Genomic DNA, 27,506 nt, shown 5'->3' with positions numbered 1-27,506 from the left:
TCCACTTCATCGAGCAGCCGAGCCCCGAGCGCTCGCAACGCCCGAGTCCACCGCAACGACCTCGCCCGAACCGCCGTCGCCGGAGATCCCCTTCAACGCCGTCGTCGCTCCGGTCCATCTCCGGCCACACCAAGGGCTTCGTCGCACTCACTGTGAGCTTAGCCATCTTCCCCCCCTCCTTTTCTTGCTCCCGAGCTGTGTAGCGACCTCCCGGAGCTCAACCGCACCCACCACCGTGGAGCTCGTCGCCGACGTGCTCCCGGTCATCCTCCGGCCACTCCACGGTGTCCGTCATGCTCACCGTGTCACTTAGCATCTAGCTAGACACTTCCCGAGCCTCACCGACCCCTCTAGCGTCAAGTTCGTCTTCGGCCGAACCCCGGTGGCCGCCAAAGTCGTCGCCGGCGCCAACTCCGGCCACCCCGACCCCAACGGACTCCACCAAGAGCTGCGGCTCGTCCTCAGCTCCACTCCGGTGGTCTCCGCGACCCATTTGGTGGCCGAAACAGCCAAAACCACTTCCGCCGCCGCGTCGGGCTCGCCGGCGGCTAAACGCCGGTGCAGCCGACCCGGGTTTGACCACGGGTGGGCCCTGGTTGACTCCCCCGAGTCAATGACAGGTGGGGCCCAGCCCTGTTAATTAAACAGGTTTAGTCTTAATTAAACTTTAATTAATCTAATCACACTGACACGCGGGACCCACTGTCAGGTTTGACCCGGACGTGTTCCGTTGACCTGCTGACGTCACACTGACGTCAGGCTGACGCAATAATTGATTTTCTGGAATTAATCTAATATAGGAAATTCCAGAATAAAGTTTAAACTTCAAAAATTCATAACTTTTATTCTGTAACTCCAAATCAGACAAATTATATATGAAAAATGATTAGAAAAATCCAATCTATCCATCTGTACTATTTTCATGCATGATTAAACAAGTTAACCTGATGTTTAATACAGAACAAGGAAAAACCCTTCTGGTCTTAGTTGCATTAGCCCAACACACTAATATTGCTATGTTTCATGCATGCATCATATTGTTGCACATTGTTTGGTGATGGTTGTGTACCGGTGTTCTTTGCGGCAGATTCTGCCCCCGAGGAGTACCGTGATTACCCTAACGAAGAACCGTATCAGTGCATCGAACCATCAGGCAAGCAACCAACCATTTGATCATATCGATACAATCCCATGTTCTCGCTCCTGCTCTCTTTTACTGCATTAAGACAACGCGTTTCAAACTGCTGTGTGCTACGGTAGTTGAGCCCATTTCCTCTGCATGACCTGTCATTGCCACAGTAACTAGATGAAACCCACTAGCATGTGTAGGAGTTGATTGAGCCATATGTATGTGTTGTTCCTACCTTGCTATGCCTGCTATGCTTAGAGTCGTGTCAGGTCTGGTTCATCTGGGTGATGGCTAGAGTGAAATGATTATGTCGGTAATGAGAGTGGTGTGGTGAACACAATTTGGTAAAGGTATCGATGAGAGGCCATGTAGGAGTACATGGTGGGTTGTTTCATTGAAGCCGACCTTAAGCACTGAGATCTGTATGTGTGATTTAAGATACAGCTACTACCATGCATTGGGCCCTGAAATATGACCCCGCTCGACTTCTTATTCACCCTAGCTCTCTGTCCAGGAGTTGCACGTAGTTTCTGGTGTTTGTAGCCTACTGGAGGCCGTGGACAGCGCTGACCGTAGGGGTGGGCTGTGATGCGGTAGGTACGTGGCACAGTGTACCGAATACCCGTTAGGTATCTCGGGAACCCTGTTCACATCGTTCGGGGCCGTATGGGAAACCTCGGTCGGACTCCCTGCGGATGGAACCTGGATAGGCGATAAACCTCGACTAGAGACTTAGGTGTTTAGGTAGGTCGTGGTCTACACCCACGTCGGCTTTCGCTTGAAGTCTGCCGAGCACATGTCGTGTGCAGACGCTAAGTGGTGGAAACATGTATGAAGAAGTACACCCCTGCAGGGTTATCATGATCTATTCGAATAGCCGCGTCCGCGGTAAAGGACTACTTGGTTGCCTATACAGTTCATAGACAAGTAAATGGAAACTACTAAAAGCCTCAAGATAAGTGTGAGTGCCGAGGATGGCTCTTCCGTAGGAAGACGGAGGTGGATCCTCGGTAGTGTATTGAATTGGTGAGTAGTGGACTCGTGTACGCAAAACCATTTCAAGTTGGAGTCTCGTAGGTTAGCCTAGCCAAGAGTCAAAGCTGGCTTGCTGCAATAACTCCACCAACCCTTCTTGATAATATGCATGTATGTAGGATCTGATGTAAGTCTTGCTGAGTACCTTTGTACTCATGTTGCTATAATTTACATTTTTACAGAAGACGCTGCAACCCCTTCTGATGGGTTCTACGTAGACGTTGACATCAATGAGTAGGCTAAGGCCCAGGTGGTGATCCTGAGCTTGTGAAGGACCACGTAGTATAGCTAGGCTTTCCAAGCCTGTTTTATTTTTCTAGTTGTCTGTACTCAGACAAGTTACTTCCGCTGCTGGTTTGTATGACTGTATGACTTGAATGCTAGGTCGTGTGACCCGTACCTTTGTGTATGTTATGTATGGCTCTCTGAGCCTTAAATAAAGTACTTGTGTCGTAGAGTCATGTTGTGATGCCTTGTTGTATTTGCACATATCGAGCATATTGTGTGTATGATTGAAATGCTTGGTATGTGTGGGATCTGACTATCTAGTTGTTTATCTTTAGTAGCCTCTCTTACCGGGAAATGTCTCCTAGTGTTACCGCTGAGCCATGGTAGCTTGCTACTGCTCTGGAGCACTTAGGCTGGCCGGCATGTGTCCTTGTTCGTTCCGGTGTCTGTCCCTTCGGGGAAATGTCACGCATTGAGTACCGGAGTCCTGTTAGCCCGCTACAGCCCGGTTTACCGGAGTCCTGCTAGCCCAGTGCTACAGCCCGGACCCACTTGCTGATGACCGACACGTTCGAAGCTGGGTCATGGATGCCTGTCCCTGTAAGTCTATGCCACTTTGGGTTTACGACTAGTCATGTCAGCCCGGGCTCCTTATCATATGGATGCTAGCGACACTATCATATACGTGAGCCAAAAGGCGCAAACGGTCCCGGGCAAAGGTAAGGCGACACCCGTGGGGATACCGTGCGTGAGGCCGCAAAGTGATATGAGGTGTTACCGGCTAGATCGATGTGACATCGAGTCGGGGTCCTGACAAAGACGGCCAGTGCGACGAGGACGGAGCTCGCCGGGGATGGAGCTGGGGCGCACGGGCGGCGCCGGAGCTCCTGGAGCACGTGCGGCGGACGGCGAGGTCGCGGCGCAGCAGCAGCGTGGAGGAGAGAGAGAGGTCGGTGGCGGATGACGTGGCACGAGCCGATTGGACGAGGGGGCAGAGGTGGACATGTCGGGCGGCGGAGTGGACATGTCCTGCGCGCGGAGGAGGAAGATCTAGGGTTTGCACCATGAAATTTCGGGGGGAGGTGCAAATATATATGTAGAGGGAGCTAGGAGAGTCCAAGTGATGTGCGGTTTTCGGCCATGCGATCGTGATCGAATGACCGAGAGGATGGAGGGGGTTTGGATGTGTTATTGGGCCGTTTTGGAGGGGTGTTGGGCTGCAAAACACACGAGGCCTTTGCGGTTCCCCAGTTAACCGTTGGAGTATCAAACGGACTCCAATTGGCACGAAACTTGACAGGCGGTCTACTGGTGGTGTACCAAGGCCGCTTGGAAAATCTCGGTCCATTCCAAGAAAGTTTAACAGCCGCTCACGAAAAGAGACAAAAGAGGGGGCGCCGGAGGATGTAGGAGTGTCGGATTGAGAAACGGAGAACCGGGAAAATGCTCGGATGCATGAGACGAACATGTATGCAAATGTGATGCACATGATGACATGATATGAAATGCATGACATGGATACAATGCAAAACGAAGACAAAACCCTACCACGAAGGGAAACTCACAACGCATCTCTAGAAAAGGCAAGAGTCGGAGTACGAATATGGAAAGTCGTATCCGAGACATTACATTTACCTTCATCGTAAGGAGATGAACCAATATAAACCCTCGTGTCCTTTTCCCCATTTTAACCCCTTTAAGCTTCCTAGTTGCGATGGCTCCACGATTAAGTCCTTTCACTAGGACATCTGTCGTGACAATTCCGCGACATTGTAAGTACCTGTCCTCTGGTACAACAGCAAGGTCGATTCCTCTTATTTGATCAACCATTCAACATGTCAAAAAGGTAGAGGGGGATGCAAGGAACACAAGGCCTGCACATCCAAGCAAGTGGTAACAGGGACTTGTACATGGAACATCCCAAGCGCAAGCAGAGCTAAAGTGAGCCTGTACGACGAGTTAGCGTAAGTCCCCGCATTTCATTTAATTCATACTGGCATGCATGTATGATTTGTGTGTAGTGGCGGATCCATGGATTGAAGTTACCAAGAGCGAAAATTTAACTTAAAAAATACAAAGGCACTTGCACTCCGGAAATAGACATAACGTGAGAAATGTGAAGCTACATGCACTTTAAAAACCAGCTAATGATCCAAAGTAGTTCAGATTATAAAACACTAAATGATGTAAGCACCAAAAAACACAAAATGCCACATGGTTTACAAGGACTACTAACATGGTATGTACCTGCTTGAATTATTCCTTCTCTGGCTGAAAATATCGAAGTGTAATTGCACCTATAACCAGTGCACAAACTGCATATCAATATATCTATCTTGCAGAAGTATGCCAATAGTTTCAAACAACAGATTAGAAAAGTATGTATGCTACATTGTCATGATACATGGACTTTCTGGTAGATGGCCTCGACATTTCCTCAAGCCATGAAAATGTACTATAATTTGCTTGTCATCAATGCCTGCAAATCTCTATGTCTCTGTCAGCATAGCAGATCATCATTAGACACTAAATCCTTCAATGGGAGCTTGCAAAATGCTTGCATTCGATCCCTCATTAGACACTATATGTTCATCACCAGGAGCATGTAAAATGTTTGCACCAAATCCTTCATTAGCAGTCTATTCATTAGACACTTCAGGCTCAAGAACAACATGAGCTTGTATGTTTGCACCAGAAACTTGATTAGATACATTAGGTTTAGTTAGTTCAGTATTGATTGGGCGAGTTATAAAATAAGAAGAAATCGGTTTCATTTTCTCATAGATTCCCTACATACAAGAAGTTTTACAAGACCATTAGGTTTAGCTATTGGCCAAAAATTGAAGAGTTGAATTAGATATAATCAGGGATGTGATGTACCTGCTCGTTCTGCATGCTGCTCTTACAAGCCGTGACTATCCGTTTGCGCAAGCTCGATGCCATGCCCATGCTGCCGCCGCTGCCTCCCGCACAGGCCACTCCCAGGGGTGGATCTTCATCTTCTTGTCCTTCCATTCGCTTGAAGCCCGGCGACCGGAGTCCAACGAGGGCGTGAGGAACTGTTGTGTCGGTCTGTCCAGTGATGGCTAGGTTAGGAGTGAACCAGACAAGAGGCTGGAGCAAACGAATTGGGATTTTTCCTACTATTGATCGAATTGGGATTTTTATTCATTTTTTACATTGCCTGCTCGTGCGTTGGGATGAAAAAAGCTAGCATGGGCCAACCGGGATGACTCAAAGTAGATGCACACTTTCTAGCCACCTGAGGCGGCTGCCCATACCAGCCCCTACAGTGGCGTCGCCCCTTTTTGCGTGTATGATTGCGGTAGTGAAAAATATTCCAGTGGTGCTTTTGATTTACCCACAAAATGGTTGAATTGCATGTTTCTATGAACTGAGTTCGCCAATAATGTGAAGGATGCCAGTCTTTTCATCCTATTGCAGATTGCTTATATCTCGATATGCCAAATGTAATCATATGAAATATACAGTTAAAGCCAGTGTGATGTGTGTGGCGGCAACTAGTCTGACAACCCGTCCTCATATAACATATCAAGGACGCACCATCTTATCAGATTAACCATTCAATTTACCAATGTAGTGTGGGTAGAAAGAAGTATTGGGACTGCGTATCCAAGCAATTGATGCCATGGACTCCTTCGTAGAACCTTGTAAGCGAAAAAGAAGTTGCAGTGTGCCTTTACAAAGAGCTAGCGTAAGTTTAGTTACCTGCTTCTCGGAATTTTACTTAGCCACTTATTGCAAAATTGTTCAATTACATTGCTTGGCTTAATTTAGTTTGCTACTAATTACACAATGCCATAGCCTATTAATCCTATTATGGACTGCGCCTATCTGTGTGTTTGATACTTACTACTAAGAATTACCTGTTTGCTTGAACTTAAATAGCTACTTAAGCACATAGATAGCTGGTCATATGTAGTTCTAGGGTGACTTGTTACTTTAATATGTTGCCAATAGCTTGTTAGTTTTACTAGTTCATGTGTAATTAAACATGTTGCCAAAACTGGTTAGTTTTACTAGTTTGATGCTACTTTCTTATGGCTCTTGCAACACTTTATTTATGATTGCTAGCATTCAAGTTTCCAGGATCCAACTGAAACTCAGTTGGCATAAAAGGCATGTTTTCAGAAACATCCTTGTTTACCTGGTTTGCTGCTGTAACTTGTTGCTGTAATCATCTTAGCAAGTTCAAGTTTTTATGATCCAATTGGAAGTCCAATTGCATAGCAGGTACATTTTCAAAAATATATTTGTGTAATAGTTTTGCTGGTGTAACTTATTTCTCTAATTAAGTTACTAACTATTCAACTTTTCATGATCCAAGAGAAACTCCAATGCCACAACAGGTTCCGTTTGCAAAACTTGTTCGTTTAACTACTTTGGTACTGCAACTAGTTGCTCTAATCACGTTACTGGCTACTCAACTTTCAGGATCCAAGAGAATCTCCAATGCCACAACAAGTACCTTTTGCAAAATTTGTTTGTTTAACCACTTTGCTACTCCAACTAGTTACAATGATGTTAATAACTACTTTTCAGTATCCAATTGAAACTCTTTAATTCCTTGTTTGTTTAACTGGTTTGCTATTATAACTCCAAGTTGAGATGTTTTGCTAACTTCAACTTTTCTGAATCCAATTGGAACTTTAATGACAAAATAGGTTAGCCCAATATCAAAGAGCAAGGTCGCCATGGACGTTCTATCATCCCACAACAGTGGCACCGGCCCAATCGTGCATCATGAATTGACAACTGCTGATGCTCTAGAGGCCAAACTATTGGTAGAAAGAGATTCTGCTTCTGCACATGGATATGAAGTTGACATGTTAAGGAAGCAAACAACACAATCACAAGCAGTACACAAGACAACCATTAAATATTTGGTGGATTTCAAAACGAAGCAAGCTGAGACTGACCGCATTGTTATGGTCTTGAAGGAAAAAGGGAAATTAAATTCCCACTTGGTAAATCATAGGTGAAATGTTCTTTCCATTGTTGAATAACCTTTGTGTTGTTTGTTCATGTAATCAATCAAACCATTTGTTTTAGAGATCATGTAACAATATTTTTTTGGTTTTTGGTTTGTAATTTTTTAGCACAAGTCTGTATTAATTGATAAGACTCTGAGATATTTCATTTTGATTGCTGTGCCAGACCTACAAATATGCCAATCGGGCTGAATGTGCATTCAAGAATAATAGTAGTATAGATGGTCCTTAAGTGGCACACATCTGAAAGGGCCGAGATGCTATACTAGCTTCGCTAAAAAAAGGATGCTCTTCTAGCAAAAAAATATAACGGCCTAGCTAATGAATGTTAGTTGCTATTATTGATCCATATACTCTATAAGTGTTTATATGTCTACTAGTTTTGTACATTATTGGTCGATTGACTCGGTATTTAAATCTTGATACATCACTTGTGTACATATCTAAATGGGAGTACACATTATGCTGCGTGTGACACTTGAGTTGGACATAAAGTGGTTTCAAATATTCGAATTCACCTTAAACTGGATTCTAGCTTCTAAATTCGAGTATCAGCATTTGTAAATCATATTCATATATGACAGTGGAATACATCTTTGTCGTGCTTTTGAAGATATATAAAAACACATAAAGATTCGTATAGGAATACAAAATGGATTCAAATTTAGTTGCCAGGGTAAACGTGGATGCCTATTGTCCCAAAATTCGAAAGAAGCGGAAAAATGTCCACTCCCACGTCGGCTTCCCGAAGCCAGTGTTTGGGAGATGGAAATTACTATCTACCCCTTACACGGACAATCCATTGGCCTGATTTCCACTTCTCTCAATAGGGGTAGGTTAGTAACTTCAATTAGACGTGACACGACCGCCTTTGAGCCCATTCCGACACGGTGGGCGCCAAACATGGGTGGAAAACACATTTGATTCATGCTTGTTTGAAAGACCTATGTCTCTCACTCAATTTCCACATTCATACACGGTGGGCGGCAAAACAAACTCGACTCGCCCGAAATCAATGTAGGCAAATATTTTCAATAGGGGCAGGTTTGTAACTTCACTCAGACGTGACACAAGCGCCCTACCTATCAACCTCGTTCATACACCATGGGGGCCAAAACACCCTCCCCTCGCCTGAAATCGCACTGGGCAGATATTGGTGAGATGCGAGATTACCGTCCTATCCCCAACCGACGAGATGTCCAAATTTTAAACGGGGGCTATGTTTGTAACTTTCCCATATTTTAGACACACGCATTCCTAAAACATGGTTCCCCGTACCTTTCCCTCCATTTTACCATTCATACACCGTCCACACTAGAACACTATCCCCACACCAGCCTCCTCCGTCTGCCACTACAAAAAAGACACATCCGTGACATTTTGAGCCAAACATTTTTTTCTGTCATGCTTATGACACTTCTATGACGATAATTGTGACAAAACCTGGTATCATCATAGATGTGGTGGGCTCCTACTTCTATGACAAAAAATCATGACAGAAAATGGGCTTTTCCTCCTGTGCAGGCAAGAGATGCAGCTGCATGACATTCTTTAGGTCGGCCATGATGGAAAAACATGGTAGAAGTGAGGGCGAGGAAAATATCGGGGGAGTTCCTGGTTACGGTGGGTGGTAGGGGGCCGAGTGATGCACATTTCTCTCGTACGTATGCGTGTGTGCGAGGCGTGGTGCTCTAACTGAACCCAAGTGAGGCGTTGGGCTCTAACTGAACCCGAGCGATTGCACTGCAGGCTACGCGTTACTGAACCCGAGCGATCGATCGATCCCTTGCTGTTAACTGAACCCGAGTGATTCCTTCGCTACTGCTGCTAACTGAAGCCGATCGATGCTGCCTCTGGATGAATAGTGAGCGTTGTTAGAGGGGTTGGATGAACAGTTCCTGGTGGGGGGTTGGATGAACAGGACCCTGTGGTAATAGAGGTTGTTTCCACTGGATGAACAGTACCCCGATCGTTCGAGCCGGTGGATGAACAGGACCCCGTGGAGGGCTAGATGAACAGAACCATGGAGGGCTGGATGAACAGGACCCCGTGGAGGGCTGGTTGAACAGTAGCCGGTGGAGGGCTGGATGAATAGTATCCCATGGAGTGGTGGTTTAACAGGACCCCGTGGAGAGGGCTAGTTGAACTTTAGCCGGGGGAGGAGGGCGCGGCGGAGGCTGGATGAACAGGAGCCTGGGGATGAACAATCGTAGGTGCAGGCTGGTGTCGGTGTCAAAACCGGCGGATCGCAGGTAGGGGGTCCCGAACTATGCGTTGGAGGTCGATGGTAAAAGGAGACAGGGGTCACAATGTTTACCCAGGTTCGGACCCTCTCTATGGAGGTAATACCCTACTTCCTGCTTGATTGATCTTGATGAATATGAGTATTACAGGAGTTGGTCAACCACGAGATCGTAATGGCTAAAGCCCTAGAAGTCTAGCCTATGTGATTATGATCGTCTCTACGGACTAAACCCTCCAGTTTATATAGACACTGGAGGGGACTAGGGTTGTACAAAGTCGGTTACATAGAAAGGAATCTTCATATCCGAACGCCAAGCTTGCCATCCACGCCAAGGAGAGTCCCATCCGGACACGGGTGAGAGTCTCCGGTTTTGTATCTTCATAGCCCATCAGTCGGGCCCATGTCCAACAGGCCGGATGCCTGAGGACCCCTTAGTCCAGGACTCCCTCTGTAGCGCTTGAACCAGGCTTCAATGACGAGGTGTCCGGCGCGTAGATTGTCTTTGGCAATGCAAGGCAGGTTCCTCCTCCAAATACTTCGACATAGTCTTCGAACACAACGAACGTGTCCGGATCTGCAACACAAGTACCACACACCACCGCAGAGAGTATCATATTTCACGAGTCCAATCTGCTGACAACTTTTTGTAATGTGACAACACGTCCCTGCCCTATTATTATTTTGAACCATTTCTCTGCCTGCCGCTCCATATTTCGAGATGTGGCTCCATTGGCATGTCTTGTCAAAGCAGAGATCGTGTCCCCTTATTACGGAATTCTCATCAATACGGGTATGAGTAATCCAACCGTGCTGCCCACACGGCCCCTGGGGAATAGGCGAGTTTCATGGTGAGTGGGGAGGCGTTTGATATTCACTTCCTTTATAAGGAGATAAGGATTCATCTCTTCCACCCACGCCTTCTCTCTTTCTGCCTACCCACTCTCAAGGTCTAGCGCTCAAGTTCTCATCTTTCCTGCCCCAAGAAAGCACTCCAGCCATGTCCAGAGCGCAGGGCAAGTGGATGGCCTCCATAGTCAAGGAGAAGGACATCACCCAACTTCGGGAGGCCGGATATTTGGCCAAGGAGGTCGCCCATCGGCTTCCGACCGAGGGCAGATCATCCCTACCCCGGAGCCCCATGAGAGGGTAGCTTTCATCCCCCCACTTTGTTCGCGGGCTAGGATTTCCACTCCACCCCTTTGTCCGAGGACTCATGTTCTACTATGGGCTAGATTTCCATGATCTGGCTCCAAATTCCTTCCTTACTATCTCGATGTTCATCATCGTGTGTGAGGCTTTCCTTCGTGCCCCCCCCCCCACTTCGGACTATGGCTAAAGACCTTCAACATGAAGCCGAAGGGGGTGGGCGGCGAGCACGCGGAGTGCGGAGGTGCCATGGTGAGCAAGATGTCCAATGTACCGTGGCTCAAAGACACCTTCGTGGAGACCGTCAAGGGGTGGCAGAAATTGTGGTTCTACATCACAGAGCCCTGCAACATACCTGGCCCATGGCTCCCAAATTCAAATCCGGGGCCCCAATGTGGCTAACCTTCTGGAAGGAGAAGGGCCTGGATTGGCCTTCGTCGGACGAGCTGGCAGCGCTCCAGACACGCATCAGGAGCATGATGGACAAGAACGTCAAGCTTGTCGATGTGATTCAGGTGATGCTAGTCCGGCGGATCCTTCCATGCTAGAGCCGGGCTTGCCACGTATGGGAGTTCGATCCAGTCGAGCACAATACCCTACAGCGGTTCTTCAGAACTACACACGAAGATATCTGGAAGGTGCTCTTCAAGGCCAGGGAGACATGGCTGAAGACCACCGAGGATCGTGGACATGACCTGGCTCATGCCACCAGTTCGGTAAGTTTTTCGTTGTTACAAGGTGTATTCCTTACTTGCTTATTCAAGGAGGGTGTCCGAACATTCCCATTTGTTCTTTTAGGCTTGGACAAAGAAGGCAGAGTGGATTCAGTGTCCAGCTCTGCTGCCCGAGGATCCAGTCATCCCGCGTTTGACGAAGATGTTGGTTCTGGTGCCCTACAAGGCGCCAGAGAAGAAGGCGAAGGGGACCAGAGGTGGCCTCTGTTCCAAGGGTACTTCGGACATGGCGTCCGAATACGCCGAAACTCACTCCGCTGCCGAAGACGATGAGGAGGAGGAAGAGGAGGAAGAGAGAAACTTCCCCCTCCCCGAGTGGAGAAGGAAGAGGGCAGCCTCCACAGATCTGGAAGCGGAGGCGTCCAAGAAGGGAAAGGCTTCCCTCGCGGATAGCTCCGTGTGGGACATCGATAGGAGCCCACAACGGCGCCCTCGAGATAAGCCCCTGGCAGAATCGTGAGTATCCGAAGATCCTGATGCATATATCTGCCTCTTTACTTCATAATTTTAACATGTCAAATCATGTATTTGCAGTCCAGCTCGTTCCGCCCTTGAGCGATCCTTGTCTTGGGGAACTCGCTGGACCCGAAGGTGATGGACAGAGGGTCCCCTATGATGGCCTCCTCTCCCAGTGCCCTGGACGACACCGAGGTGTTGTATCGAAGGACCCCCGGCCAGGGAGAGATGCAGGAGGCCATAAGGACGGCGCCAGAAGGCGACACCTCGGCCGCCGAACACATGGGGGAGCAGATCCCCATGGAGACTGGTGATGGGGGCCATGTCCAATTCGGCCCCTAGTCGAATACGGTCCCGGAGTCCTATATGACTCCGGAATGCGGCAAGCAGCCTCCTTCATTGGAAGGAGGTGTGCCCATTCCGCCGGTGACCTCTGTCCAACCAGAGGCGCCGGATACTTTACTAGGAGCGCTACGAAGCGCTTCCATCATAGAGGAACACCACACCCTCATGGGTGCGGTGATTGAGAAGATTCAGTCCGCGAAGAGCGGACTAACCGAAGCCTGCACAAGCCATTTATCGTGATTTCAGGTAAGCAATGCAACTTGTGAAAACAAAGTCATAGTATAGATAGTAGCCCCTGAGACTCTGTTTGGGTTTCGGAAAGAAATACAAATAGAGGATCAAATAGTTTTTTTGCAAGAGTCTAACCATGTATGTCTATGTGAATAAGTAGGCGTCGCTGCTAGCCGCGACTTCTCATGCTGTCGAAGTATCCGGACTGAAGAAGAGGCTGGAGCAGACCGAGGAAGAGCTCGATCGTGCGAAAAAGTACCTCACGGACAAGCAGGGTATGTAACGACCTATTCAAATATAGCTAGATATGAATTGCTTGTGTGGATCGTGTGATAATTTGTAGGGGCGGCGTCCGAGGTGGAAACCCTCAAGGCAGCGCTAGCCGAAGCCCATAAGAGGACGACAGATGAGCAGGCCGCCTGCGAAAAGCACGACGCCAGGCCGCCCGCGAAAAGCACGAGGCCGTGAAGATGTGCGAGGCCTTGGAGTGCAAGAATTCGGACCAAGAGTCCAAACTTGCCCAGGCCCATCAAAGTGCACAAGAGGCCGGGTCGAAGCCCATGGTGCCCTCCAGAAAATCCAGGAGGCCAAGAAAATTGCAGCTGGTAAGGCTTTTATTATGTAGAGCAAGTATGTGAAGAAGATATATGTCATGCTAACCCGGATTTGGAGTTCTCTAGGGGCGTTTCCGGATCTGCCCCGCAGTGTTTCTGACGCTGCGACATTCTTCCGAGCCGAAGAGGGGAGCTCAATGGAGAAGCTATTCTGGTCGCAATATCTTGTGCCAGAACATCCGGTGGCTTTTGGAGACCAGCTGAAGCAGCTGGTCGAGCTGCATAGGGTGGCCAAACTCGCCACGAAGGATTTAATAATCCGGCTGTGTCCTGCAGAAGCTATACCCGGCAGCTACTTCGGACTCGTGAAGCGGCTGCTCAATGCTTGCCCTCGGCTTGACGTCATCAAGCGGCCGGTCTGCATAGAGGGTGCGCGGATGGCTTTCGCCCGTGTCAAGATACAATGGGCGAAGATGGACGCCGTCAAGCTTGCGACCGATGGATCGCCCGTGGGCAACGAGCACCGCATGCCCGAGCGGTGTTTTGAAGATGTTCTGAAGGGATCCCGCATTGTGGCAGAGGAATGTGCTAAGGACATTATTTTTGAATGAATACATTCATGTAATCCTGTCCTATATGATGGAAACAAGGCTTGATATGTAATATAATGCTTTGAAGTTTGTTTATTTAAAGTTTTACCTCCTGCGCGGCCGTTTCATCAAGTCTGAGAGTTGGCCAGTCCTCGGCTTCAGCCCCCACGTAGGTAGTACGGGGTTGTTCAGGATGAATCTAAACACTCTTTATCCAAGATTTTGGTCCTTAAAGGAGGTGTTTAGCGCAACGAACCAGGCAATAGGACTATGTGGCTTTATTACCCTCACTTAGCCATAGGAGTTTGATAATGAAAATGTAGGCGCAGCCCCTAGTATCCATACTAGGGTGCTGTAAACACCTGATCGGATAAGAACCGATTCATCACATAATGCAGGAAAAATCACTACAGATTTGAAACCTCCGAAGAGCTGACCGGCTCATGCCGCATCATGACAGTTAGTTTTTGGCTTTCTCTACCAATGTGCTCATCCGGATAAACCAGGACACAATCTCAGTAGTTCTCCCTTTACTACCCTAGCCGATATAGCGGAGCGTAAGGTAGTAAGCACAGGAGCCGGGCAACCCAACTATTGACCAAAGACATGATTCGGAGCCAGTGGATATAATTTTAAATTCGGGGTGCCGAACTATACTTTAAAAGTGTTCGGACTTGTTGCCATAGTTTGGGGCGCAATAAAGCCCCTAGCGGATTACAGCGTACCAAGGGGTACGGATGCAAATTTAAAATAGCGAAACAAAAAATAAATAAGAAGCTATTGCCACATATATATGTTGGACCACAAACTATTTCCATTATAATTTTAATTAATACGTCAAAGCGTACTTGAACAAAAAGTGCGAGAAGCAACAGTGGCTATTTAACATGCCAAGACCAAGGGGGAGCTGCGTACGGGTCCTGAAAACAGGTAGAATGATTGCCAAGAAGGACATCTAGAGATTCCCCTGCACGTCTGTGCAACTTGCCACCTTGGTGTGTCTGTCCTTCGAAGGACCAATTATGAGGTCATCGAGAGGGGCCTGCGGAAAGGAAACATGAAGGGGGGAAAAGAAAAGAAAAAAAGAAAACGTGAAAGTATGGGTGTCCAGGGGAAGTCGAGCCATATTATAGATCACAATCTAGTTATGCCTCCGTCTATGCCCATGGTATTTTGAGTGCGTATTTATGTACGCGCGACGCGAACGCCGCCACTTGGTGTGGTCTGGGACGGAGGATGAATTGCTAGTTGAGCTCTTGATGAGCTGGGTTGTCCTGGCGCATAGTAGTCCGGACTTGTTTGACAGTGTCCGGGAGTATGGCTGCCGAATTAAGGTTCTGCTTGTGGAGGCCGCTCCGTACCTCTGCTGCTAGGGCAGCGGTGTGCTCCTCGGTGCTGATGGAGCGCTCCGTATTTCCATTGACTGTTATGACACCACGTGGTCCGGGCATCTTGAGCTTGAGATAAGCATAGTGTGGTACCGCATTGAATCGAGCAAATGCAGTTTGTCCGAGCAGTGCGTGATAGCCACTGCGGAAGGGGAAGATATCGAAGATTAACTCCAATGTGATTGAGCCCGAGCAGCGGGCATCTTCACTTGGTATAACTCCTTTAAAGGTAGTTTTGGTGGGCTTGATCCTTGATGGATCGATACCCATTTTACGCATTGTATCCTGGTAAAGCAGGTCCAGGCTGCTGCCTCCATCTATGAGGACTTGTGTGAGGTGAAATCCATCAATTATTGGGTCGAGGACCAGTGTGGCTGACCCGCCATGACGGATACTGGTCGGATTATCCCTACGATCGAAGGTGATCAGGCATGATGACCATGGGTTGAATTTTGGGGCAACTGGCTCTATCACATAGACGTTCCTGAGCGCGCGTTTGCGCTCCCTCTTGGGGATATGGGTGGCGTATATCAAGTTCACCATTTTGATTTGAGGGGGAAACTTCTTCTATCCCCCTGTGTTCAGTGGACGGGGCTCCTCGTCGTTGTTCTTGCTTTGCGATCTCTTCTGCTTGTCTTCGGCATTTAACTTGCCAGCCTGTTTGAAGACCCAACAAATCATGTGGGTATGACGGGCTGGTTTATCAAGGGTGCCATGGATCCAACATGGGCGATTGAGTATGTGGTCCAGGCTGGAAGGGCCTTGATTATTTCTTTTATATGGCTTCTTCCGCCGACCGGACTTGGAGCCACTGAATTCGGCATTGACCGCTGTGTCATCGGTATTATCAACGTTGCTTCGACGCTTATGTCTGTTGCGTCGGGGCTTGCCGTTGCTATTTCTGGCTTCCGAAGTGCCAGGTTCGCATGTATTGTTATTGCTACAGGCTAGTCAACTATCTTCGCCCGCGCAAAAGAAGGTCATGAGTGCCGTGAGGGCTGCCATGGACTTCGGCTTTTCTTGGCCGAGGTGTCGGGCAAGCCATTCGTCCCGGATGCTATGTTTAAATGCCGCTAGGGCTTCGGCATCCGGACAGTCGATGATCTGGTTCTTTTTGGTTAAGAATCTAGTCCAGAATTTCCTAGATGACTCTTCGGGATGTTGGATTATGTGATTTAAGTTGTCGGCATCCGGAGGTCGAACATATGTACCTTGCAAGTTGTCAAGGAAGGCTTCTTCCAAGTCCTCCTAGCTGCCAATAGAGTTTTCAGGCAGGCTGTTCAGCCAGTGTCAGGCTGGCCCCTTGAGCTTTAGGCGGAGGTATTTGATGGCATGAAGATCATCGCCGCAGGCCATGTGAATATGGAGAATAAAGTCTTCAATCCATACTGCAGGATCTGTGGTTCCATCATATGATTCGACATTCACGGTTTTGAACCCTTCTGGGAATTGATGATCCATTACTTCATCAGTGAAGCACAGGGGGTGTGCGGTGCCTCTATGTCGGGCCAGGTCACGACGTAGTTCGAATGGAGTCCGTGTGAAGTTTTCGTCTAGGACATAATTGTGCTTGCCGTGTTCGGCTTGATAGTCATCATCGCGCGTCGAGGCATGCCCCCATGATCCGTAGATCGATCTGGCCGGGCTTGCTTTATTCTTCAGGCCCTGCCGGAGATTATATGTGTATCCCTGAGCAGTTTTGTCTCTGCCTTGATGGCGAGGCAGTGCGGGCTGGTGCTCGGCTTGGGTTACCGCTCTGTCCTGACCACGTGGTGGTCGGTCAGCCGCATTATGTGCTGATGGCATGGGCTCCAACGCCTCGTCGTCGAATTGAGGTAGTAATTTGCACTTTGGGTAACTTTTGAGTAGTCGCTTGAGGCCGTATTCCTCAGCTTCCAGGACGTTAGTCCATCTATCATTGAGCAGATCTTGATCAGTTCGCAGCTGTTGCTATTTATATTTCAGGCTGCTTGTAGTGGCTATTAGCCGGCGCTTGAAGCGCTCCTGCTCAAGAGGTTCCTCAGGCACGATAAAATCCTTGTTCCCGAGGCTCACCTCATCCTCAGAGAGTGGAAGATAATTGTTGTCCTCCGGGTCTTCGTGCTTGGCCTGTTCATCATGGCTGACTCACCCATCTTCCCGCTCGGCCTATTCGGAAGCTGGCTCAACGGGGTCTTCATTGTCTTCGGCATTGTCTAGAGTATTGTTTTCTCTTGTGCCGGTATTGCTGTCTTTTTCATGGCGTGACTTAGAGCGGTTCCGCTGTCGTGGGTGCTTTGGCTGTATCGCAGGGGTTTTATCTTCCACTGGATCTTCTTAGTCATCGCTGTTAACTTCTTTGGGTGTATCCACCAAGTACACATCGTAGGAGGAAGTGGCCATCCAGTGCCTGGTAAATGGCGGGTTTTGGGCCTGCTCCTCTTCAGTATCATCGTCCATACCGTCGATGTCTCTGTAGTCGTAGTCGAGCATGTCGGTTAGATCTTGGACAGTGGCTATTAAGTGGGAGGTGGGTGGGAAGCGAAATTCCCAGTCGTCAGCCCCCAGTTCAAATAGGATATAATTCGGCTGTGATTCCCCTGCTAAAGAGAGGGTTTTTAGTGAGTTTAGCACATTGCCTAGAGGTGAGTGCCAGAAGATGTCCGCGGAACTGAATTCAGCGATCAGCGCCGGGTAAGGCTCGACAGATGCGGATGCACGCAGTTCGGGCCCAATGGCCGGAGATGAATCCGGGGGTCTGGTGACGTAGATCCCGCTCGAGGTGGTATCTGTGTGCGACTCCAACGTCGCTGAGTCTGCGGCTTCCGTGGCGGGGTCAAGCCTCCCGTCTTCGGATGGCGCAAGCTGCTCTAGATCTAGGGCCAGAGGGCTTACATGTGCAATCTCATGGGTATAGTCCACTGACAGATCTAGGCCATGTTCATCGCGAGGGCAGGGAGCAGCTGTCATGGGATCAAATCCATCGAAGATCAAGTCTCCGCAGATATTAGCGACGTAGTTCAAGCTTCCAAACCTAACCTGACGGCCAAGGTCGTAGCTGTTGATCTGCTCTAGATGGCCAAGCGAGTTGGCCCGCAGTGTGAAGCCGCCGAATACAAAGATCTGGCTAGGGAGAAAGACATCCCCCGGGAAGCGTTGATGTAGATGATGGATGGAGCCATCAAACCTTCTGATGACGACACAACGGAACTCCCAATGAAAGCACCAATGTCGGTGTCAAAACCGTCGCATCTCGGGTAGGGGGTCCCGAACTGACCATCGGAGGTTGATGGTAAAAGGAGACAGGGGACACAATGTTTACCCAGCTTCGGGCCCTCTCTATGGAGGTAATACCCTACTTCCTGCTTGATTGATCTTGATGAATATGAGTATTATAAGAGTTGATCTACCACGAGATCGTAATGTCTAAAACCCTAGAAGTCTAGCCTATGTGATTATGATCGTCTCTATGGACTAAACCCTCCGGTTTATATAGAGATCGGAGGAGACTAGGGTTGTACAAAGTCGGTTACATAGAAAGGAATCTTCATATCCGAATGCCAATCTCGCCATCCACGCCAAGGAGAGTCCCATCTGGACACGGGTGAGAGTCTCCTGTCTTGTATCTTCATAGCCCATCAGTCCGGCCCATGTCCAACAGGTCAAACGCCCGACGACCCATTAGTCCAGGACTCCCTAGCTAGAGGAGGTCAACGGTGGATGAACAATAGCCCATGGAGACAGTCGATGATGGAGATGAACAATATCCCATGGAGTCCCATTTTGCGGTATGCCACACCCCTCCCGATTAACATGACCCCTGTTTCGACCGTAGTGCTCCAACACAAGTTTGTTTCCTTCGTTTTGCGGTACGCCACACCCCACCCGATCAAAAAGACTTCATTTCGAACGTAGGAGGTCCGTTTCCTCTGTTTTGTGATACGCGAGACTCCTCCCGATGAACAGGATCTCGTTTCGACCGTGGTTGGTCGAACACAAGGCCGTTTCCTCCATTCTGCGATACGCCTGGCCTCATTTCCATCGCTGTTCCGTCGAAGCCGGTTCGCTCCCGATGAACAGCATATGTTCCGTTGCCTCCCGGTGAACACGATGCATTTCATGGCCTCCCCATGAACTCGACGATGATGCAGTTTCTCCATTCCGACCCAGCCATGTTCAGGAGCCCTGGCCGTACGTATGCATGAGTAGGCATTCAAGACCCCACCCGTATGTATGTACATGGCCGTATTTACTTTCTTGCACCCTGGCCACTGTACGTACGTGTACATGCTACGTGCGCGCCTCTACTACGACACGTGCGTGCCTCTACTACGACACGTGCCCTTCCTTACACGTCCATGGTTCATCGCTGTAGCCTACAGACAAACCGATCATATGTACGTACACGTTCGCGACCAGAATGACAATGCTACATACGCTTCGACCAGGTGGGTCCCGACTATTAGGCACTTCCTTGCGTGCGAAGATGTAGCTGGTGGGTCCCATCAGTCAGGGGGCGCATCATTATTTTTTGGCCATAATATGGACACACTTCCTTGCATGCGAAGATGTAGCTGGTGGGTCCCAGCAGTCAGGGGAAACGTTTTTTTCACGAAATACGGTGGCCCGTCCGGTGGGTCCCTGCTGTCAGGTGGAGGAATCATTATTTTGCGTGTAATAAGGAGGCATTTCCTTGTGTGCGGCCATGGACCTAGTTGTCAGCCTCTCCACATACAGTTCACGTCCGATGGATGTCGTTCGTTGACCATGTTGACCACGGTGCGCTGAGAGCACCCGGAAGGGAACGACACGGTCCCGGGGAAGACTCGGTAGTGGTTGCCCACGCGGTGGGGAGTACGAGGGTTTATTGGTCCGGCTGTCGTCGCAAGAAAATAACAGGAGGTGTGGGTGAGTAGAGGAATGGCCTGGCCAGCAATGGAGTAGGGTGGGGTGGTACGGTGCGGCAGCACAGCCGGCCACGGGAGGCCGGAGCAGGCAGTCCCACCGGCGCTGGTTTGGGCGGCTAGAGCAAGAAGACCAGAGGTTGAACAATCACTATGACTGTTGGATGGACATCGTACGGTCTCTGCAACTAGTCTCGTTTATATTGACTGAGTTGACAAAACCTTTGCTACGTGTCAACTTAGTAGGCCCATAGGCCAGCCTCTGAAATGGTGCCCCCCAGATGTCAGGGGGAGGAATCATTTTTCGGGCGGCTGAAGCTCGAATATCTGAGATTGAAGAAGAAGCAGGACAGCCGTTTGATGGACATCCAACGGCCAATGCTGCTAGAACCGTGTGTTGACTATAAGTTGACAAAGCCTTGCATATGCGTCAACTTACTTTTTTTAGGGGACGCGTCAACTTAGTAGGCCCACAATTGTGTGGCAGAGAACTTATAGCCCATTTGCGATTTGCAAGAATGTACAACCCGTTTTTGAATTCTAATGGAATTTACTACATCCCATTTACAGTTTGTTAAAAGTACAACCCATTTTCTTGCTAGGACAATAATTAATAATTTCAACCAACCGTTCAAAACAGAATTCAAAAAAAAATTCCCACATTTTGATGGGATTCGAAATATTTTTATCCCGAAATTTCTAGTCAGATTAAATACAATTTCAATATAAATTTGTATTACGTAGAAATTCTAAAGAAACATTGCGCACGCAACAATTAATGAAATTAAAATTTTCAAAATCCAAACAAAAAATTATAAAGTAATTACGTGTTTGGTTCATTTTTTATAGTTACTGCCCATTTTTTATAATGATATCCCATTTATTATTTCTTCAAGACCATTTCCTTGTTAAGCCTTATACATCCCTCCTTGGAAAGATTTGCAGCCCAGCGGGGCGAAGAATAAAAAGTTGACCTTGCCTGGGTATTCCTCAAAAAAATTATAGCTGGGATAGCCATTTCCAGCTTGAAAAAAATAAATATCTGGGCTGGATATCTGGCCTGGGCTAGACGGGCCATAGCCCGCCCAGTTAATACCCTGCTCTCCTCTGAAGAACAATGAAAACATTGCTCAAGAAAAACTTTGCAGTGCTCACACCTCAAAAACACAAATACTGCTCGAGCTGCTTGGTCCCAGCCGTCGGCCGCTCCTTGTGCAATTATCTCATTTATTGACTACATAGGTTGACAATGGTGTGGGACCGTGATGTCAGGAAACTAGGAGGAAGCAAAAAAATATTATAGTTGTATATAATAAGGAGGCACTTGCATACGTGCGGCTATGGCCCTGGTGGATCCCCACTGTCATCCTCTCCAAGTGAAGTCATCTCCTCATTCCCCATGTTCGTTGACCATGTTGACAATGCGAGACAGCGGCCCCACGGCGAGCGCAACAACTCGAAGGATGGTGGATAGGGCCTTGCAGGCCCTACGGATGGTCTGATACAACGTCCGCTGCTCATTCGGGAAGCCAGGATCATAGGGCCCCATGTCCGCGACGGCATTATCGTTCACTTGTTCATTGGTGCTCGTTGAGGAGATGGAGGTTGCAGCACAGGTCCTCCTGCGCTTGTAGCTATTCTGCCATTAGGACGTCGAAGTGCAGCCGCACCTGCTCTACGGTGAACACGACATGAACCGGCTTGGACAGTAGCGCTGGCTCCTGGTCGGAAGCTACATCCATCGTCTAATTGTCGATGCTCAGCTCACCGAGCTCGCTGGCGAGCCAGCATGTCCAGCAGCTGGACCGACCCACTGCCAAGCACGAGTCTGACTGTCGTGGCCCACCCAGACTGCCTCCCTCGCCCGCACGTGCTTTCCGCTCAAAACGGTAAGCGCCGCCCGCCCCACTTCCCGGTGCAGGCGATGGCTCCGCCTTCAAATGACACAAGTGCCATCCGTCCGTCCGACTGCCGCCCACATTAATGATACACGGTTGCCGAGGCGGCTACTTCGGCGCCCCACGTCTGTCCCTCCGCCGCCCACCATTGCTATTTAAACTGCTGCGCAAGCCATAGCCGCTGTCATCCGCCTCCGTTCCCTTTCTCCTGTCCACACCACTATTTCCCACCATGGCTTCCTCGCGCTCCATTGCTCTTTGGGACGGGCGGACGATGGAACACAAGGAGACGGCAGCCATTGCTGCCGACTGGCTGGCCGGCAGGCAGCCAGAGGATGACGACGTCCCAATGGATAACATAGTAGTCGATGATCTGGCGCCAACCCCCTCCTCCGTGCCATCCTCGCTGGTGCATTGCACCATGACCATCGGCGAGGCCCGTGCCCAATACATGGAAACGGTGAGGCAGAAGCGTGAGAAGCAGTTCTGGGAGGCGGCCGACGCCGCCTAAAACCACCATCTCCTCCAGGAGAACCTGCACGCGGAGGAGCAGATCAACGCGGAGCGGGCATTGCAGGAGGCGCTGCTCGACTCATACTGCTCTGCCCGTGAGGTCCTCCTCGAGCGCTGGCGGTACCACATGCGGGTGGCGGAAGCTGCAGCCGCCTACAAAGAGGGCGATGAAGCGGGCGAGGTGCTCTTTGGCGAGACCGAGGACAAGGCAGAGGACAATGCCGGCTCCGACGAGTCCCCACTCCGCTGGCGTCGACGAGGCCCTGCTCCGCCGAGGCCCCATGGTGCCAACAGCGAGGCAGAGGACACCACCGGCTCTGCCGAGGCCCTGCCCTGCCGGCGCCGAGGTGGAGGACCTTACCGGCTTCGGCAAGGCCCTACTCCGCCGAGGCCCCGCCCCACCAACAACGAGGCAGAGGACATCGCCGGCTCAGCCGACGCCCCACCCTGCCGGCAACGAGGGGGAGGATTTCCCCTGCTCCGCCGGCAATGAGACCGAGGACATCGCTGGCTCTGTCGAGGCCGCGCCACACAGAAAACGAGGAAGAGTAGAACACGGTAGGTCACCGCCGCTCGGTTCCAAGTAAGGCTACCGCTGCTACCCTCCGGTTGAAGCCAAGCTACGCGGGTTGGCCATTGATGGCCGATTAGCTTCTTGGCGGCGATGTGGAGTCAGAGAGCTACCTTGGAGAAGGACGCTGCTTCAGTTACTCAACTACTAGTGCAGTTGGGTAACTGACACGTGGGCCCAACATGCATCTGGGCCACATGTGAGTTACGCAACTGCACCTGCAGTTATGTCACTGAAACTCAGTCCGCTGGAGAATAAGCTTCTTTTCGGCTCAGCCAGACACAGGTGGGTATATTCTTTTAATTAATTATACCTCCAGGGAACTCCTGTTTAGTTGAAGAATATATGAAATGTAATGAAATCCGGCATTTCTATATGAAATCCGACTGTGTATGAATGAATTTAGTTTGATTAGTTTGAACTCTTGTATCACTGACATTGGATGAACATGCAAAACAATACATACTAGGATTATTCCTAGGGTGATCACCTCATTTGCAGCAGTTTCACATGTACTCCATCTGGTCGTTTTTAGTATGTATACAAGTTTTGTCTATAGTTAAAGTATCTCTACTTTTATCAATCTTTTAGAATAAAGTATGAAAATTCACAATGTAAAATCAACTGACTTGAAAGAAATCTAATATGTGAAGTAAAAAGGAATAGAGGGAGTACAAAGAGTTTGAGCTTCTTTTTAGCATTCTCGTACATTGCAATCAAACACACACACCTGACAATTCATAGAGAACATTGAAAACAATAGATGATTACGGATCTCAGTGATTCACATGTCAAATCCAATATTTACTTTACAACTAAACAATAAATAAAAATCGATCGATGCTACTGACAGCAAATGGCGCCCCATTCAAAAATATCAAATGCATGTCTTCTTGCTAACATCAATGAGAAAAATTTGACAAGGTTTTCCCATTGCAGAATGTCAAATGTGTGTTGTTTTGCGTACATCAATGAGCAAACTTTGACAAGGTTTTCCCATTCCAAAATATCAGATGACTATGATTGTCGAATGGGTAGGGTTTGCCATCAGTTCAGACATTGACATGGCACCTCGTGCTACATAAACCAGATGTTCTCTTTGTTCAGTTCCACTAAAATCAACCAAATTCGCGCGTAGCTTGTATGATTTCTCCTTTATACGTTGCAACACCTTGAACATATCGAGACCTCCTTTCTTGTGGTGGAAATGAATTATTCGATGTATTTATGAACATTTTGTGCAATTCCCATTGAAATCAAGTTGAGCACCCCTGTTTGCACAAATACAAAATAAGTGATTAGTATAAAGCAAACTGTACTATGAATTTACAGTTTGAACAGGCACCTACATGGTCCATGTAGAGCACACTTTAAAAAAATGGAAACCACCTGACAGAATCCTAGAACAACATTGTACTTGTGCATCACAACAAAAAAGATGGAGATTTGTCAGTCCTTCCGAGATGAAGTTAGTTTGGTCTTGTGGGGAGTAATGTAACCATCCTTCAACTGCTCCTTCTGATGAGAAGATAGACAGGGCTTCTTCATCCTGGCATAATCGGAACTATATATTCACTTCATGTACTCCATATTCTTCTTCAGAGGAGGATGATCCTTTTGTGCAAAGACGAGAGGACACCTAAATGCTTGTATCCCTGTTTGCTCGAAAAAAGGAAAGTAAATATTTAAAACAACACAGATGAAGCACTTCTCAAGGAGAATACCACTTTCTCCTGACAGTATCTAAATAGTAGCACAACACCAATAGAGATGACAAACCTCAATCATACAGATGAAATCCATGGGGAGTAACAACCTTTGTCAGGAGGCTTATTGTGTAGAGCATACAGATCAAGCACTTCTCTGAAACCATCCTCGATTAGTTTAATGTTTCCAACATCTTCTTGTGCAGTTCCACTAAAAATATATGGTATCTTCAGAGAAGATCCCTGTTTCCACAAGTAGAGATAATTACATATTACATTAAGAGTGGAATCAAATCAGTGGCAAAACAATTGCTCGTTCTAGCCATAGCAATAAATTAAGATGCAAAACTATATTATTACTTGTGTCATCACAGTTCTAGTGCTTCAATACAACACTGGGGGTTGATTTTTGTTTTTCTTCCGCTTGTTCTTCTCCTTCATCACTTGGTTCAATAACAGACAAGCTTCGCCTTAAATGTAAGATTTTGCATGTCAATTAGGGAGCACAAGTATAGCACTAAACAACGACATTAATTTTCTGATGAAAGTGGCAAAAAACAGGCCAAAAGTTCTGCAATAACCTTATCTTACCTCAATGGGATATTACGGTGCACATGCAGATTCGAAGTCTTGTCTCCATTTGTGCAGGTCAGTAAAATCAAGAAACATTACCATACAAGTAGCACAACATATGAAAGCACACTACACAATCATGTGAAAAAAGGCTAGTATTGACCTCTCATGACGCGGAATTCAAACAACTCACAAGAAGAAGATCTGAACCAAATTTGCCAACACAGATAGGAAGTAAGATAACCTCTTGTGCAGTTCCACTAAGATCAAGCAATCAAGCAACATTGTCGGTGTGACATTTTGGTTGAACTGCACAAAACACTCTTAAAATAAAAGTGTTTTGTGTAGTGCAACAAAAGGTCACAATAGCAACGAGGTGAAGTAGATAACCCTGTTTACACAGAGGTCCAAAGGAAACAACAAGTGGTCAATAACGGTGGATGACACAGAACCAACAAAAAGAAGCATCTAACTTATCTAATTGGGAAATAAAGCAAGGTAGTAGCATTTCTCAAATGGTAGCATTAATTCATATTAACAGAGAGATTATATTAGCAATAAAATTAGTTAAACATGTAATTTTCTTTTAACTGTGGCATTACATAAATTTTCCAGCGGCATTATTAGAGGGTGTTTGTTTAGAGGGACTTTTTGGTATAGGGACTAAAAAAAGTCCCTTTCACTCCCATCTAAACCAAACGGGAGGTACTTTTAGGGACTAAAAGTGGGAATTTGGTACTAAAGAAAGAAGACCCCGAAGGAGAGTATTTTTGGGACTTTTTCCAACAGTTGCCCTGCCCCGCATCGCACCTTATCTCTATTAGATCATTACTAGGGGTAACATGGTCTTTAAGCTTGTCATTTAATAACCTCTAGTCCATGTATAGTCCTTGGAACCTAGCAGGTAGGGACTAGGGACTTTTTAGTTGGGACTAAAAAATCCTAGGACTTTTTAACAAAACAGGGCCTTAGATTAACAACAACTAAAGAGTTGCACGGGACAATGGACTCACCACCACCATGTGCATCTACCAATGTATGAAGGGGTGATGCATAGTCTGTTGAAACAAAGAACAAATAACCAAGGAGCATATTTGTGTTGCAGTTTTCTTATCGTTAGACACCTTTCCCTATGTGGACGCAACAAATCTAGTCCTGCTAAAACTCTATAGCCTTGTCCCCCAAAACAAAAAGATCAGTTTGTTACAGATGTGTGTAGTGCGTTTGTCATTATTTTTCCTTTTCGACCAACGTAGCTGCTGGATAGCCAGTCTGTACTAGTACTTTCCCCCATTCCTTTCCTCTTTGAACAACGTCCTAGATTCATGCTATACAACTTTCCCCACTACTTTCCCCCTTCCTGAACCACGTCCTAGATTCATGCTATACAACTTTCCCCACAACTTTCCCCCTTCCTTTCCTTTTTGAACCACGTCCTAGATTCATGCGATACAACTTTCGCCACTACTCCCCCCTATTCCTTTCTTCTTTGAACCACAGCCTAGATTCATGCTATACAACTTTCCCCACTACTTTCATGCTTGATCCAACACCAAGATTCGAGTGCGGAAGCCGAAAAAGCCCACATGCAGCTAGAGAAATGCATGTGGAATAAGTAAATTATACCTTAATATTCTTGGCGTGTGGTTCGGTGGGCGACCGGAGGATGTTCTGCCCACACTATGTACGGCGGCAAGGAAGAAGGGGTCGGAGGCCCTCCTGCACCACCGCTGGGTGAAAGCGAACAACTGCGCCGGTAGTGGATTCCCTCCGTCGCCAGCGAACAACGTTAAGCCTCCTTCCCTTCCCGGCAGACGGATCCTGCTGGCTCTTTGACCAGCAGTGAGGGGAGAGAGAGAGGCCAGCGAAGTCTTGTTTAAATCTGGAGAGGGTGAGAGAGTGTGAAGAGAGCAACTACAAGCGCTGAGGCTCCAGCGTGTATATATATAGTGGAGAGAGAGTGTGAAGAGTGCAAATCCTAGAAAACAAGCGTCAAAGGCGAGATCGTATAGCTCCGTATCCATCCATTTTGACCAATCAAAGAATCCTCCTAGCACCACCCCAGATCACTTTCTCTCTCTCTCTCATGCAGGGCCTACTTGTCATCGGGTGGAACAAAGAAGTTGAACAAAAACAAAATTATGCTCAAGTGTGGTTATCGAACCCGAGACCTCTAGTTTGATGAGCGAACAGGCAAACCAGCTACGCCACCCTCACATTATGTTTAACGAGAGGAAAGTAACCTTTTATACATTCCTGCATTCGTGTG

The sequence above is a fragment of the Triticum aestivum genome, chromosome 1A (assembly GCF_018294505.1).
Source record: "Triticum aestivum cultivar Chinese Spring chromosome 1A, IWGSC CS RefSeq v2.1, whole genome shotgun sequence".
NCBI classification, from domain to species: Eukaryota; Viridiplantae; Streptophyta; class Magnoliopsida; order Poales; family Poaceae; genus Triticum; species Triticum aestivum.
Note: the sequence above shows the minus strand (reverse complement) of the source record.